Below are 17,701 nucleotides of genomic sequence, written 5' to 3'. Positions count from 1 at the left end.
CGGTGAAGCAGTGATCGGCTTGACTCTGCGGTGGTCATGACGTGATTGCGTTACCGTGGTAATGCAGTAACCGTGGCAGCTCTATCTGCACCAGAATATATGCCCATATTGCCTGTAAAATTGACCTGCTGTTGGCGTGTCAACAGAGATGACCCCTTAATCACAGTCGGTGGAACAGCTTCAGGATTTGGTCATCTAATTTTTATCCACAGCACTGTACAGGATATGAAGTGTATGGCTCTAAAATGAAATATCCAGCCTTTGATTAAAGTGGTGTCTCGCCACTTTCTCTGACAAAGTGATTGATTGCACAAACTTTGAACAAGCGATGGTGCCTTTCAAGTTCTGTCTTCAATAACTCAGGCCTTGTTAGCTTACATGTAGTTGTTATTTTGTGTGACATAAGCTTCTGTTTTAAGTGACTGGAGAAGTTTAGTTATTTAAAAAGAGATAGGGAGCAATATTTCATAGTATTTATAACATTGTCTTCAACAGGGGCCCTATGCTCGTTAATCATCCTGTCAATCAATAAATCAGCAGTTCAGATCAATAAAACTCTAGTTTAACAATGTCAAACGAGCCATTCATCAAGCTGCTGTAAATTCAAAGGGGATATACATCTGGGAGTCTTTTCAAACAGCTGACTGATTGCTGATAGTGACAGATTGCTGGTCAGTGATGATTCAACCGGTATAGAAGAGAACATCAAATCTCTAAACATCTGCCTGACAAACTTCTGACAAATTGCCTGCATGCCAGTGGAAATGTGTCAGCCAACAAAAGCTGTCAGAGTTGCATGTGTGTTTAGTTTTTGAAAAAAATGTAACCATGTTTTCTTCATAACATGACTCAAAGTGTAAATGTGTTTCTCAGTTTTATTGTTGAAAAGCTTCATTTCTAAATGGATACATGAACATTTTTCGTCACTTTATGTATCTATGCACTACAATCTTCACAGTCAAAGTGGATGTTTTCCTTCAAGTGCATATTGACGAAAAAGTTTAAATGATTGCAGCCTCTCTGCAGTGACGCTGTTTAAGTCTCAAGTTTTCAATCAAAGGCCAGTTCAAGTCATGATGATATCTAATATCTAACAAAACATACTGTATATCTGTAACACACATATACATGCATCTGTACTGTATGTGTATAGAAGAGCTGTTTATTTCAGAGCTTAACCTCTCTCAAAAAAACCCCAAAGTGAAAATACGTTGATTTTTAGACAGCGAGAGGGTGACTTTAGTGAACAGTTTAATACAGTTTGCAAAGTGATGGCATTTCACAAGAGCACAGTAGCCTCCATCAAAGGAATGATCAGGATTGAGACCACAAAGCTAAGGACCGTTCTGACAGAAAACCTGGCAGAGCTCCTGGATTGTGATTGGAGATCTAGCTGGGAAGGATCAGTGCAGTCAATGCTTCTCTTCCGCATGGCAGGGAGGTGAGAAATTCTGGGGAAAAAAAGCACAACAGCATATCTGGACTTTGCAGAAAGACATACATACAAAATACATGGAAAGCTTGAGACAAAAGATTTTGTGTTCCCATTAAACATAAATGAACAGTTGTTGCTGTGATACTGTATATCTGGCAGAAACAATAGAAATGTGTTGGTTCCCACCAACTGCGCTGTGCCTTTTCCTGACATCAATTCTGTGTTTCAGCTCTGAGTTGATGAGCAAGCAAGCACGTCTGTACTCATTGCAGGCTCAGTGTGACAGTGTTTTTCCATGTGTATGCGTGGGTCTGTAAATGTGTGTGTGTTTCTATGTTTGACATATAAGGCATAAGTAGGGTTTCTACTGCACTGGATAGATAAATATGTCATTAATTATGCATTTCAATTACTGTAAATCCAATACCCTGCTTCTGTCACTGTGATTACCAAACCTTCACACTCAACTGGCAGCACTGACAAAAGTGTCAAGATACAAATTCACTGTACACAAAACATTTACATGACGGTTATTTATGTGCGTGCAATTTTCTCACTGCCTGATATTTGTGTCGTGATAAGTAATGCATGTACCTCGTTTCCTGCCTTTCATATTTTATTTACCTATTTACATTCAATCCCTGTGCCTTATAATCATACATAATGCATCAACATATTCAGACTCATTCAATTACTGTAAATATATGCACTGCAGTCTACAAAAGCCTTTCTGATTTTCCATTTCAGACATTCCCTTTTCCTTTTCCTCTCTCAAACACTATAATGTATGTCCTTTGTTGTCATTTTCTTTTATATTAGAAAATCAAGCTCATTATACGAGTCATAAGAGATCCTCTTTGTGCAGGAGATGAATCAGATGATTTTGAGTTGTACTGTGCCATGCAGTCTCATTGCTTGCCATCCATTCATAATGCTAAAATAAATATCAGAAAAGCAGTCACCTTTCCATCCCCCCCACAAAACACAACCAAACACATAAAAATGGAACAGATGAAAAGCTCCAAATCGCTGCTGAACTTTTCAGACCCTCACAGGGTTTACCTTGGGCTTTTTTGAGATAAAGGTGGCAAAGGTTGGAGAGCATGCGTGGTACGGTGTGCACAGTTTGGAGAGCTGTGTGCTTAAATGAAAAAAATGTCCATAAGGAGTTAAATTTTATACCAAAATGGAACAAAAGATGAAAAGTAAAGGTTGCGACAAATGACAGTGTTTTTTTGCAGGCCCGGGATGATATGCTTATCTCCTGATTCGATACTATCACGATACTTGGGTGCCGATTCGATTCAAAACTGATTCTCGATTGAATGAATAGAAAAGGAGGCACCATTTTCAGTCTCTTGCTTCAGTACCAAATTATTCACCAGTGTCCTTAGTCCACTGAAATACAAAAGATAACTGTCAGATAAGAAAAATGGTCTGTAGCCTTTTTATTTTAAAAATGTACTGCATTAATTAATTAATTAATTCACTTGAAAGCATCTTACGGTCCCTGCCTGTATAAGAATAACAAACTGAGGGGGAGGCAGAGTGCTCCACTTGTGTTGTTATTAACATCATGTCTCCAGCAGTGGAGAGCAGCCTCTCTGCTGCACCGTTAGCTCTGAGGAAAGACATCGTTGTCCAAGGCACTCAGCGGCTGCAGGGTTTCTGAGGTCAAACAGACTGAGCAACGATATATATTCTCTGCATCAGAGTTAGTGTAAGTTGTTTAATGATGCAGTGTGTTGGTCAGCTGGTCTCGTTTGTTACTGCTGAAGTTCGCTGCTCCGCTCCGCTGACATTAGTCTCAGAGTAACAGCCTAGAAAGTTCACAATAGCCTTCATGTTCGCCTTGCAAAGGTAATTATTTAGTCCTTAAATCAAAAAATGCTCGTAACTGCTGCATTTTGTGAAGCTGAATTACAAGACAACTCTAGCATGTGCGCGCTGTAGACTGTCCGGGTGCTGCACTGCCCTCACGTTTGAGTTCTGCCTTTTTCAAGATCACATGCAGGAATTTTCAACAAAGGCAGCGGAAAGGCGACTCGCCTTTGAGTTAGAGAGGCAGGGAAAAACCCCTCATACTGTATATAAGTTATAGTGTTCTTGCGAGAAAGTACTCTACTACTAATAAAACTTAGTAATTGAGTAATTGGTCACTCTTACATCTCTCAGTCTCTCACTCTCAATACATGCATGTACATACAGTGTGCACATGAAAAAGCTAGTCTACAGTCTGTTATTCTCACATAGCAACATTTCTAATACAGGGTGTTTGAATGTATCATACAATATTAACGTACTGTACAAAACATAAAAAAATATTTGGTGATACACTGTGACCTCCATGATGTAAGCTAAAGATTAAGTTTGATCAGATTAGATTATAGAATATCTGTTTAATAACGCCAAACAGTTATGTGGTGGACCTCCTGGTGACTAAAGGACTTCAGGACAAGACTCCAAGAAATAGTCCGGCACATAGCTTCTATAAAACTGCAATTTATTATTTTTATACTTCTGGTTTTGTATGGATTAAATTAAGAAGATTTAAGATATTAGTGAGCTTTAGAGGAGCAGGTGGGCAGATTTTGCTACCTTTAGACAGAGCCAGGCTAGCTGTTTTCTAAAATTTCTTTGTCTGAAATAATCCTGAAATATACCTTTTTTTTGGCTTTATTTTTGTCAACAAATACATAACCATCTTTTTTACGCTCACCAATTTTTACAGAAACCTTAAAGGAACATCATGGCTTTTCATGGTTTAATCCATTAAAGGCAGATTCTCTATTTTACATTATTTCCATTTTTCAAAAGAAAGCAGCATTTCTTCAACTCTGGCATTTGTGACAGTGCCTAAAAGCAGGAAGCTCAAAATAATATAATAATATTATAGTTGTAGGGTACATCTAGTTTCTGAAAAGAGAGATACTGATGGGCACAGAGAGCTTGGAAAGTACAACAGGGTCTTTTAGGAGTCCAGAAACAGTAATGGACACTGACATCTATTTATAGTGGGAAGAGCTAAAGAAGTGAATAGAAAGCTGAACAAAGAGGGAGAGAGCACAGAGCCACTGGCAGTGTTTGTATAATGTTTTCCTACAGTGCAGGGCGGATAATCTAATGCAGAAAAAAAAATCCATCAAAGTGTTTGGATTTTTAACTTCTGTTTTTTTAACATCCTTCAGCTCCACAGTTATGTAAAACTTTCAGAGTTTCTTTGTATTCAGATGTGTATGATAAACTATGTACTTTCATAGCATGCATATCAGGTTAATGGTATCAACATATGAACACATTTCTGGCCTGCTTTAAGTAGCTCTGCCTCTTCGACAGAATTTGTCTGGTTGTTTACTTTGGCTTAGCTGTAAGTAAAAAAAAGATTAGCTGTCATTTCCCTGCAAGAGTGTGTGTGCATGTGTGTGTGTGTGTGTGTGTGTGCATGTGTGTGTGTGTGTGTGTGTGTGTGTGCAGCCCAGGAAATAATTGTTACATTTAGACTTAAATATTAACTTAAATATTCTTTAGTTCTCAACAGGAGGAAAGTGTGATTAGATGTTTTCTTTGAGTGTTCTAAGATGTTTACCACACATTTCAAATCATTCTGAGTAATTGGATGTGTTATAAAAGAACTTGAAAAACACATTTAGAAGCATGTGACATTTAACCACACAGGCAGATGATTGTGGAGCAACAGCGGAGATATGAAATGCTCTACACAGTGGTGCCTTTAAGGGGTGGTGGGATTGAGGGGGTGGGGGTGGGAGGGGGGGACGTTGGCCCCAGAACAGTTGTGCTTCTCCCAGGGAGGCCCAAATCTATGGTGCTGCTTGAAGATTAGTGCTTGAGATGCTGACCAGCAGTTCAACATCAATTTATATTCTGAAATGCTCTATCCATACAAATCATGTGATTTGTTGTAGTTGTCAAAAACGGAAGAAAAAAGAAAGAGACAGGACATATTTGCTTTTTATGTGTTAAGTATTGAAGTCAATATTCTAATCACTATTCTGACCACAACATTTTATGCAGTTGGGAGGAGTGAGGAAAACATGTTTTTGAAATTCATCTTCTCTAGCTCTCTGGGCGATGCCATAAAGTCATAACATGATTTATACCTCTTTCTTTAGACATATCAAAGAATTATGCCCCATTTTAAGAAATCCCTGAAGGTACTAATTCATATTCTCTATATGATTGGATCATCAATACTGAGGGTAAGTGAAGGTCGCTCTGACAGTTTTACGGGTTGGCAGGTTTGCCTGCCTTACTGCCATTGCTTCACAACGCTGTGTAATGCTGTTTTTCCTGCATTGCTGATTGCATTGTATCGTGACAGACGGCCAGTTCAGAAGACAGGAAATACAATCAAAGCTGCATTAGACTGAATGTGACCTCCGCTCGCTTGTTCCTGATAGGTTGTTGATAACACAAAGTAGCTTACCCTGGCCCTGAGAGCCTTTCCTCTGAGGTTGTATTTATCAACCTGTCTTAGAGATACAAGTGATATACAATTATTTTTGTCATTCAGGTTGTTATAACTGAGATATCCAAGGTGACCTGTTTGTCACTGATCATAGATCAATATACAAGCTCTGTGAACATTCAATAAATTCAGGCACTGGCTTCAAAATACATTATGCTTTTTAGCTGAGAGATTTTTTTTCTTTACTGTCAAAAACAATAACAATAAAAACAAGACCAAAGGCTTTACAAAAGATTATTATAAATGTTGGAAAAACGTTGACTGACTGATTTATAACTTGAAAAACAAATCAGCACATATCTGGCCCATGCTACGTGAAGTAGTAGATGAATATTTTATAATCTTCCACACCTGCGTTTGATATTAATGAACTTTCAGTCTGAGCCTACGCTGCTTGCTTGCTAAGTTGACATATCTGCCTGCCCACCTGTTATGAATATTTATGGACAAAGTGAGTGGACAAAGGTTAAAGAGGCACATTTTTGATTTTGGTGTGGAGTTGAGGCTCACTTGCTCCACTTCTGCTCCTTGATTGGTAGTCAAGAAATGTTGCTGTCCATGGTGCTGAACTTGGTGGTCTAGTTATTCTCAAGGGTGGTGGATTCTTTCACGCTTTTTGTTCTATGTTTCTCTTTTTCTTTATCTATCATCCTTTTTGTTCCTCTCAGTTTGGTCCTAGACCACTTAATGTGGACAGGATAACTGAAGTGCTGTAAGAAGAAAAAGAAAAGTGAGATTGCTATTGTAAGTGATTGAATGGTTTGTTGAACTACTGCGTGACCCCTCACCTCTTCTGCACTAAGAGCAAGAAAGAATTAGGTTAGGGAGAAAGAGAAAATATGAAAGCCTTATTGGCCTTGACCTGAAAAACAAAGATTACAGAAACTTTTATGTAAAGGTTTGAAAAGGCGGTATATGATTAAATGTTCTGCTGCTCAAAGTGCTGCCATACTTTACCTGTATTGGAGACTTTAAATTCTCTCCCTCTCTTTCTCTTTCTGCCTCTCTCTCTATAACTATGCCTCACGCTAAATGGAAAGTCTCTAGGAGTATAAGTGTCATAAGTATGGCTGTGCATGGCAAAAACAATTGCAGCCTGTCCACTGTACGATAGACGGGTGGAAGTGTAAGTACTGTGCGCCGTCCATGAAATCAATGGTCCACTGCTTGGTGGCTGGCTGACTTCCCTCAAAACACACACAGGCGGGTGCCATAAAGGATGTTTATTAGGCTGACAAGTCGACACTGCGGCTCCTTGTCATGCTCTGATAATAGGGGCCAGGCGCAGACCAGTGGAAGCCTTGCTTCAGCTGTTTAGGAGACAGACAACCCCTTCAGGGGTGCAGATAAGAAAGGAGAGGAAATAAGAGAAGAGAAGAGAAGAGAAGAGAAGAGAAGAGAAGAGAAGAGAAGAGAAGAAAGAAGAAGAAAGAAGAGGGAGGGTTGTGTGTTAGGGCAGCTAATGCCTGTTTCATGAGTGGGAGAAAGAAGGAAAGAAGGAGAAGAGTGAGATAGAGCCAGGAGAAGAGGAGAGGAGAGTGCAGAAAAAGAGATGAAGAGAGGATGGAGGAGGATAGAGGAGGCTGTGCAATCAGTGCTTCAGAGTGCAGTGTTTGACATGAGCCCAGGAAGATTTAAAAAATGCTAATATTTTTGTACCAGTTTAAAACATGAATGTATGAAAAAGAACTGGATACAGTGTTGGTGCCCATTCATTCCAATTTAAGTTGCTCATCGGGCGCAAATGGCACAAAAAGTGTTTTCAGGCTTCCTGTGGCTTCTGTGCTTTTTGGGCCCATAGAACATGCTCATCAGAGATGTCCGCTGGCTAAGCTCGCTGACTTCCTGCTGGCTCCCCACATACATAAAAAGGCATGAAAATAATGTTACTGATATGGCTATTCAAGACTTTTTTAATGTTATTGGACTCAATGCCTTGAATGCTGATTACACAAAAAGTGATTTCAGGGTGTTTCAGGGATGCTCAGAAAATTTTATTCATCATTTTACAGCCGTTCCTTTTGTAATTATTATGTATGTGGAAAAAGGACTTTTAAGCTACTAAGGGTCATGTGACCTGGAATTTTACAGTACGCCAAAATAGCCTCACAGCAGCACTGTTACTCAGTTTTAGACCTGTCCTTATAGTGGTGTTTATGCATAGAGTAGAAACAGAAATTGCTTTGTAAGTATATTGGATGAATTAAAACATTATAAATGCATCAGAGACATTTTTAAAATACTGTCTCTCCTCTCCTCTCCTCTCCTCTCCTCTCCTCTCCTCTCCTCTCCTCTCCTCTCCTCTCCTCTTCCTCCATTGTCCTGTAATGAGCAGTTGGAGATTTGCTGTGAGCCCATAAGAGATGCAAGCTATAAATCAGCTAATCAATGGCACCAAAGTTAGTCCCTGAACAATACTGAAGGAAAACGGTTTGAATGAGCCTCATTGATTCAGCTTCACAAATCATTATTTCTCCAACAAAGGTTGACCTTGAAAGACAACAAGGGCGTTATTTGTCACTCCACACACTAAGAAACCAATTTGAATGCTAGAGTGCCCCATGTATAAGTTTTTCTGCTCATTGATTTCTGTTGCATATTTTAAACTTATATAATATGGAGTCATTTGTTACCAGTGGAACTTCTAACTGCGACCTCCATAATTATCTTTTCACTCAGGAAACCAGGTCAAAGCATGAAGATGAGGAGATAGGATGAGATGTGGCTTATTTCTTGCTAACATCATCATAAAATAGTGCAACACACGTCCATTTTTCCAAGGGTCAGTCCTTTTGAGTCAGCTCTGCTGAGGGAGGTTCCCAGCACCATTATGTCATTGTGGACAAGAGGACGGAGGGAGAGAAAGCGCTAAAAAAAGAAGCTATTTTAATTAAAGCTGGCAGATTTACTCGCCTAGCTGGGTTTAAAGCATAGGCTGCCCAGGCCGATGAGGGCCAAAGTGGCGGTCGTAAAAATGAGTCATGCCAGGCAGGGGTGGAAAAGAGCCCCCTGTGGAACGGGCAGGGGAATTAAGGTGGGCAGTCAGAGGCTGTACTGTAATGAGGACAAATAGCTTAGAAGTTTGTCGTCTGACAGAAGCTCTGGAGCTGGCTAGGGAAATATGCATAGTACAATACTTTCAGCTCCTCTGACATTTTGGGTGCACTGTCTAATCTTAGTGAGAGAGAGATGGGATCGGGGTGGTGGTGGTGGGTTTGAGAAAGATGAAAAAATAAAATAAAAGCGACTGAAATACTGATGTAAGGCGAGCTATTTGTCTTGTTTACTTTATTTCTCAGTGAGAATGAGAGAGTATTGGTATTTGAGTGCTAAAACAGGTGAAGTTAGTAAAAAATCGATAAATCAAAAATGTCCCAACTTTCAGTTTATGCAGTTTCATCTCTTACCAACTTTGAAGGTCTCTAGGTGGCTGATTTGCAGCATAATCAGCAGCTTATCATTTAACACATCCCACTATATCAGAAAATAAGCTGTAACACCTTGCTGCACCTGGTGCACTCCTTACCCTCATACAATCAGCGTTGGGCTTATTACCGGCAAAAAGGTAATAGGATCCTCATTACTTGCCATTTGATTCAAAAGTTGTATCATTCGCAATCAGTTCAATCTCAGCTGTGCCAGCGCACTTCTGTGTGAATGATCGGGGTAGCGACAGTAATGAATCCACCCATCTGAGAAAGTAGACTTTTCTAACATTTCTCATCTAAACTCTTACAGCATGAGCCCATGTCCTCCCTGAGAGGATGATGACTAATTATGATAAAATGGATTGAATAGAGCTTTTAGATAATTAAATTGGGAATTGGATATTTAGATGATTTCAAATTTATCTAAAAAAAAGTTTAAATTAAGTTTTTGTTCATAGTTACAGCAGTGTATTCTTCCATTTTTTATGAGTTCTTACATCATTTGTAAAAAGCTTTCTTTACATGTATTACCAACCGTGCTCAGGTTATAAATAACAAAATCAGCTGTTTAATTTTCTCATTATTACATTGCAATACATTTTGAAGAAATTATAAAGACCCAGAAGATTCAGTAAGTGACTGAGCAGAGGTTAGTCTCCTGTATATATTACTGCTGCTGTGTGAATGTGATCATATACGCTTCCTGTATATATATATATATATATATGATGTGTGACTTGAACCATGTGTGTTTGTGCGAGTGAGCAGGGACGTGCTTTGCAGTGCTTTTGGCAGCTACCAAACACATACTGTACATGTGTAAAGGATGGTGCATGTAGCAGCTGCTGACTACTTTCAGTGCCAGGTTTTGTTGGTGGTGAGGAGCCAGAGAAGGGCTGCCTTACAATTACATGTGAAGACATGTCACTATGTTTTTCCGTTTTCATGGATTTGAATGGTGTGAAAATCAACCAACCACCTTGTCTTCTTTTTATCTTTTGTTTTTGTCTTTGTATCACCTCCTACACTCTTGTGATTCTCTCATCTCCCTCCCTTGTTCAGTCAGTCTCTCCCCAAAGCTGTCGGATGTCCCCGGGAATGAATGATGTGATGAATTAAAAGATGTGAAAATAATAATCCCCCCACTATACATGCACGCAGGCACGCACACACGCACACACACACACACACACACACACACACACACACACACACACACACACACACTACCTCCCTGTCTCCCTGTTTCACCAAAGGCACTGTCTGCTGCGACAGCAGATGTGGCTGGATGTATGTCAGCACTGTCAGATATTCCCTCTCTGTCGCTCTGTAATGGAGTTTATAATTTATAATCACCATCTGTAAATTCCCCTATTTATGTCTTTGTCTCCCTGAGTCATTTTACCGACTCCTCTTTATCTTCTGTAACTAAACATAACAAAGGGACGGGGACGTTCACTAACAGATTTGCTGGGCACAGTGCCATCTTAAATGCCACGGAACAATAGATGACACTCATTATATTCTGATAAATGTACAAAAAGACTGTTCACCTTCATCAAAAACAACAAAACAGATATATGCACATATATACAAATACAAAAACAGATGCACACTGACACTGTTTAAGTTCCAATTTCAACTGTACAGAGCAACTTATGCCCTTAAAAAGAAACTAGATCTTTACAATTAATCTTCCTTGTTCATTTTCTTCAGATTGATTCTGTGGTTTCATCCCACTCATCCCAGATCGAGTTAGCCTTGATAGTTTTCCATATTCTCATTTTCAGCTGAGTAAACTGTTTAGCTTTGTCATTTCTAAAAATGTGAACTGTCACTCAACGGGACATCTTAGTGCAGCAAGAATTTTAAGAAACTGTATGTTTTTCCTGAATTATCAGAGCTCCAATGCCCATGAAATGAAATGTCTCTTCAACTTTTTCCTCTCCTTAGCACATTTTCTTGGTCACCTACCCATCTCCTGGTGAGATAACACTATTGCAGAAATCAGATGTGCACAATATGGAACTCAGTCTGTGCTGCCTTAATATTCTTTGTTTTCTTATTTGGAGCCTGTTATCTATAATTTTATGTGCATGTCTTCATTTCTTAAAAACCTCTGAATGTTGGTGCAGAATTGAACTAAAAAAAAATCCCATCATGCTGACCTAGATGTGAATTCTTTGTTTATTCTTACAGTACTTAAATGTACAGTCACACTCTCTTGAAGCACTTCAGAATGCCTCTCTGTCAGTCTCTTTCTGCCCTCTAAATATCCAGTTCAGTTGCAGCTTGTTTTTGCTGTGTGTTTGTTTTTGCAGTTGATAAGAGATACATAAATGTATAATTCAGTCTCAGACCTGACCTTGCAGTGACATCAAGGCAAAGATATAAATAAATGAATAAGTAGATCATCGCACTTTACACTTGTTATATGCTGAATATAACCTGAAGGCCATATATACAAGGGCTTTTGCGCCTGTTTTTCAGGCACAGATGTGACAACACATCTACTGTATCTATTAAATGAATGCACAAGGCTGGAGTTGCAGTTTGTGTGTCATTTGTGCAAATGTTTGCAAGGTGCGGATCTCCTCATTGCATGCACACTGAAAAGAGGACCGCACAAATAACAGGAGATGTTAAAAGAGGTTGATTATGTATTCTGTTGAATTCACTAAGGTCATGCAACTTTGCGAGTAAAAAGCCACAAGGAAGGTTGTAATAGAGAAAAGAAATGTGCATTAAATATAGGCTTGTATATAACACAGTTATTTGAAAGAAAAATGAATAAATTGAGATACTATTAACAAGCATAATATCTGATTACTGTAACACAAATGAACAGTGAACTGGGAGTTTTGGTTTGTGAAACTTGAATTTGAAAGATCGATTAACTGAAAATCACTACAAGCTGCAACTACATTTTTTTCTTTAGTTGAGACATTTCAGTGTGTGTTTGGATGCATTTACCTCGGTATTAACATCCAAATCAACACCATCTCCACCTCTACCTGCTTCGCTCTGAGCTGCTGCTGCTGCTCTGTCTTGCTCCATTTGTGTCATTATGTCACTTCATCTCCTGTCTCCTAAAATATTAATAATTAGAAATATGCTAAAGATTATATCAGAATTTATGAGTAATATTTTGACTAATAGTTAAAGGCTTACCTCAGGTGTAGCTGAACTGTGGCTAAAATAAATGGTTTGTAACCAAGATTTATGTTTTTTTTTTGTTTTTTTTTCTTCTGAGCTTGGTGATCTCATAGAAATTCCAGTCCTGACAGTACCTCTAGAGGGCTTTCCCTGGCGCAGTCCAGGAGTTTACTGCGTAATGAGCTGCTCTCTTCGTAAATTAGATGCTTAATTCACACAGATTGTGGCTGCAAACTCAATAAAAACTGCTGCCATCTTCTTTGTAAATCTGTCCCAGAGTGAATCTCGAGTATGGAGCTTTACAGTTTGACTCCAGGTTCAGTTGAAACCACTCATGGGGATTGATAGCAGCTACAGCATGCATATGTGTGTACCACTGCGTGTGTGTGTGTGTGTGTGTGTGCTTATGCACATACCTACACACGGTATGTGACACAGGTGCTTCAAACCTAAGCTTAATAAACACTTGAACTTGACCGAATATTGTATGTCTAAATGCTGGAACAGTATGGCAGCCTAATTAGGCTGATGAGGAGAGCTCACAAAACCAGTGCCTTATGCAACAGGAAGTCATGTCCTGTAATACTAGCTCTCTCTCTCTCTCTCTCTCTCTCTCACACACACACACACACACAAACTGTGCCTGCATCCGCTGCCTTTATCAAGAGTCTGTATCAAGTGCTGGCTCATGTCTCTAGTATAAAATGATAGTCGTTCTCCAGTGTCCTCCAAAACCATTAAACATGCTAATTAACTCAGGTACAATGTCTGTTTGTGTAGAGTATGCGCTTGCAGTGTTGACTTATACAACAGTGTTGCTTAAGAGTGATTAGAGTGAAAGAATGTTTTGTTTGTGGCAGTTAGATACATTTATAATGGATTAATAGTGTCTGTTCTTGAACTTTGCTGTAAGCATTGATTTGATGTGTATGTGTGAGAATGTGCATGTTAAGAATTTAACCAAAGTACACTTAAGACAGCAAGTAAGCTCATTAGAATCGAGCAGGGGTCAGCAGCACAATTTAACAATGACCTATGTTTAAATTAAATACAAAACATGCTAAATCACCACACTCATTACATACTCTAATAGTTTGAGTTGAGTCGCATGGACAGACTACTGGTAAGTAAGATTAAAAGTAGACTGAAAAAGATTGAAACAGTTCCTTGTTCCTGCTGCCATCAATATATTGATTATCATTGATTTATTGTCATAGATTTTTATTTATTTTTATATTATAGTGACTACTTCTGTAGTCTTCTGGTATTATGTATACCTATCTGCTGCTACCTGCTCATGTGCACTATTGTATATTGTATATGTTTTATGTTTTTTAATGGTGTGTTTTGCTATGTGTATTGTATGTACTTTGACCGTACTTTCGGAGAAGCCAAAGAAAAATGTATCTATCTATCTATCTTAAAACATCTACCACCTCTCCCCTGTCTGTCAACAGCTGCCTGCAACCCCGAAGACCAACACCAAAAGGATCAGCCCCAGTTGGTGCTCTCAAGGTGAGTTGAAACTTCAAATGCTTGCTACAGCATTGTGCCTATGTGTGTGTTTGTGTTTGTGTGTGTGTGTGTGTGTGTGTGTGTGTGTGTGTGTGTGTGTGTGTGTGTGTGTGAGTCAGTGGAGGCTGGTCCATAGAGGCAGAGGAGGTTGATCCTCCTCTATTGTTTGAGAGGCAAAAGGGAGATCAAAATATAAAAAAGAATATTTGGTTGAAATAAACAATTACCAAATCTCAGTATTATTTATAAAGTATTTTTTCTCTCTTCTTTGGAAAAAATCCGTTACTGAAGTTCTGTTTAAAATGCGTCAACAGCGACACCTGCAGGGCGAGAGGAGAAAGGGCAGTGTGTGAAGTGGTGGTGGTTGGTTGGTTGGGTGGGGGGGATTGGTGGAGGTGGAGTGGGGGACAGAGGAGGACGGGTGCCTGCTGTCCTCCACTGGGCGGGATCTCTTACATTGGACTTAATGTATTTCTTTTTTTTTTCATGCTAATCTGTGATTGGCTGTGACATGTAAAATGACGCTGAGAAACAACCAGGAGAGTTAGCTTGTTTGTCATTGTTGCTAATGATATCAGACTGGTTAATATATACAACCATAAAGTTCTGTTAACTAACATAGAAGATGACCAACAGCCACAAATGGACATTATGACATGAATACTTCATCTCCATGAAAGAAAGAAGAAGACATCAGATAACATGAGTCAGATACAGCTTCTCTCTCTCTGCCTCTTTGGTCGCTAATTTAATCTCTGATGGTTAAATGTCTCTGTGTGGCTGTTGTGTGACTTTATCTCCTTAACAAGAATGCAGCAGAGATCATATAATGTGTTTGTAGGTTACGTTAGTTTGCTTGTTGAAGTTACAGTTAGCTGTCTGGACTCATTCATTCATTCGTTTTTAATTGAGTGGTTGTTTAGTCACCTGTTGATGTTGTATGATTAGTATGCAGGAGGTCTGGCTGCTTGCTTCTGACAGTTTCTTTAGTTCGTTTTTAAGCTGAGCCGTATATTGAATAATAAGCTTAAAGTAACTAGAATAACAAGTGTTAACTAGTGGTGTAACTGATCGTAGTTGATCCGTGATCCATACGGATCGCCCTCAATCTTTCTAGTATTCAGCACTGATCTGAAATATATAGATTTTTGAGTACATAATTTTCACTCCTCCCTGCAATGTAAAGTAACACTGGCACTGTGCCTGATATGACTACAAAACATGAAAAAACAATCTTTTTTATTTTTGCTTTACAATGCAGATATTAAGGATCTTTTGATCGGGGCTGCAGATCTTCTTTCAGTTGTTCTTTGATGTCTTCTGAAACCCGTTTATATTATCACAGCTTGGGTTTTTGGTGTGAAGCTCAGCTGGACATTTTTTTTTAGATAAGCCAAGGCCCATTTGCTATCTCTCATTGTCCCTGGATACCCTCTTTACCTCCATTAGCATTGGAGCACATACTTTAGGAGCTGTTCCAGTCGCTGTGTGCTACATATCTCAATGATCTAGAGAAAACATTACTCTTCTTGCAGTGGGTTCCTTGTCCCAATGAGGCAATGTATTAACTTTCAACTTCCCTAGCAGTGTAAATATGTAATTTGTGTATCACCATCCCACTCAGCATTCTGCAGGGCACAAGGTTAAATAGTTTTTAGTCAAGATTTGATTCTTTTATGATTTCCACAATGTTCTACTGCACATTTTTGCCCGTCAGCTCTGCCTCTTTCTTTTCGTGAGACTCATTTTGGTGAGATACAGTAGTCTTGGTTAAAATAAATCCAAGGATAATATGTGACATTCCTCTATTCTGTCCTTCAAGCAGAAGCAAAATGTACAGACTTCTCCTTACCTGCAGAGATGGCCCGAGGCAGACAAGCCTTCTCAGAGTCAAGAATTAGCAAACCGAGTATAAAGTGACGACTCTGCACCGCTAGATTTGCCTTGCAGCATACTTTTCTCTTCTTTTGTTGGTTTGATTTAAGTGTGTCTGTGTGTGTCTCTGTACTGTCTACTGTACAGTAATACATGAGGTAGATAGGATAGGATACAGAGGTAGATACATTTGGATAGTAAGGTTTGTAGATTGTTGGTGGATAGATAGAATACGGAGTTAAATCGGATACAAGTACAGAAGATAGATTGGAGGCAGGGATTTAGATTGATAAATAAGATCTATGGATAAATAGAGAAAATTAACCTTAAGATAAATAAAAACTACTAATTATTATAATGATCTACATTAATTCAGACAGATTCTTCAGACAAGAACACCAAATCATTGTGAGGGTGAAAACAGGATGCAAGAACATAGAAGGAGAAATTAAGATAAGAGAGTCTGCAAGTGCATCCATCCATCCCTTTGCTACACTGGCTTATCCCAAGTCTTTAAAAGCCCTGCACACTCACACAGGTGTTTGCAATTACCCTGGCTGATTAGTCCGCTAGTCAAACTCTACTACTACGACTGATAATGTTTAAGCTGCCCTGCCCTTAAAGGGGCAAAAAACATGAGTCAAGGAGATGTAAAATAGGCCCTTTTTCTCACAAGACATATTGACATGTCACAGTAGAAAAAGCACAGGTCTTAATAATAAAATCAATCATGGCTGAATTTCTTTTAGCTGCTTCAGTTTTAGGGTCCTGATATTGTGCATGCTGGCTTATTATCACACTATTGTGATGTAGTGGGATTTTTGAATACAACTGAGCCATTGTTAATGTAATTAGTGACACCTGTGTCCTACTTTGACAAGTCAAAATATCTGTGCTGTGAAAAAGGCCCATAAACCGCAATTTGTACAGTACATGCCCACACGGTCCAGAGAAGAGAGCTAATCAGTCCCTCAACAGTCCCAGTGAAAACATCTGGTAGACAGAGCCTGAGTGTGTAGAGCCTGTTAGATTCATGTTTGTTGCTTGGGCTTGTTTGATCATGCTCTAAAGGTCAGCAAAGGATTTCAGGTTGCACCCAGAATCACAGTCCATTAAAAAGCCTGCCAGGACCCATGTCAGACCAAGCCAAAACAGGCACTCAGTCAACGCAATCATGTCGCTAAGTACAATCTAACAGTCGTAGTTATGAATGCAGCAGAGTACAGCTGGGACCAACATTTTAAATTAAACAACCAGACAGTAAATAACAGTTATGGTGACCTGGTCACTATGACATAAAAAGTCATTTCTTTCTTGGCGAGAGAGACAGAACATACGGCCTTTCTGCAATTCTTTTAAAATGTTTTAATCCTTTTCATTGTTTCAGCAGTAATGTATTACAGATACAGTTTTCTGTACATATTTGATCCTTACTTAGAAACATCCTTGCTGTATTAAACTCTGTTTTGACCCTACAGTGAGGCAGCTCTTAGACTAGCTCTCACAGTGGTAGACAGAGAAGAGGAAGGAGGCGGCGCTGCATGTTTGCCTTTCTAATTACTTCTCAAAGGAACACAGCCATTGATTGTTGCAAATGCCCATTGATTTTTAGCAGGGCTCTACACTATTTGACGTTTGTGCTAAATGCCACGGGACGAATAACGTCTGTGTGTCTGTGATGTCTGTGACATCAGTATGTCTTTTTGTGTTTAAGCATGAGTGCTTGTGCGCATACAAGTGTGTTTGTGAATTTTTATGTGAGCATGTGTTTAATGAGAATGAGTCTGGGTAGCTGAAGGATAGAAA

General features: G+C 39.2%; 1 protein-coding gene and 1 long non-coding RNA gene across 8 annotated transcripts in view; one reads left to right on the top strand and one right to left on the bottom strand.

Annotated features, from left to right (window-relative positions):
- Nucleotides 1-17,701, top strand: part of tnr (tenascin R (restrictin, janusin)) — a 188,904-nt gene that overhangs the window by 44,306 nt on the left and 126,897 nt on the right. For all 7 annotated transcript variants that reach the window (XM_044368349.1, XM_044368351.1, XM_044368352.1 and 4 more), the window contains one exon: nt 13,963-14,020. The gene's annotated coding sequence lies outside the window, so the exon portion shown is untranslated. The remainder of the gene's footprint in view (nt 1-13,962; nt 14,021-17,701) is intronic.
- Nucleotides 1,220-16,452, bottom strand: LOC122993903. Its single transcript, XR_006406453.1, has 3 exons — nt 15,873-16,452; nt 6,432-6,631; nt 1,220-1,451 (listed from the first exon to the last, which is right to left on the bottom strand). It is a non-coding gene; the product is annotated as an uncharacterized LOC122993903 (long non-coding RNA).

Source organism: Thunnus albacares, chromosome 12 (genome assembly GCF_914725855.1).
Source record: "Thunnus albacares chromosome 12, fThuAlb1.1, whole genome shotgun sequence".
NCBI classification, from domain to species: domain Eukaryota; kingdom Metazoa; phylum Chordata; class Actinopteri; order Scombriformes; family Scombridae; genus Thunnus; species Thunnus albacares.
This window is presented reverse-complemented; position numbering and strand designations above follow the sequence as displayed.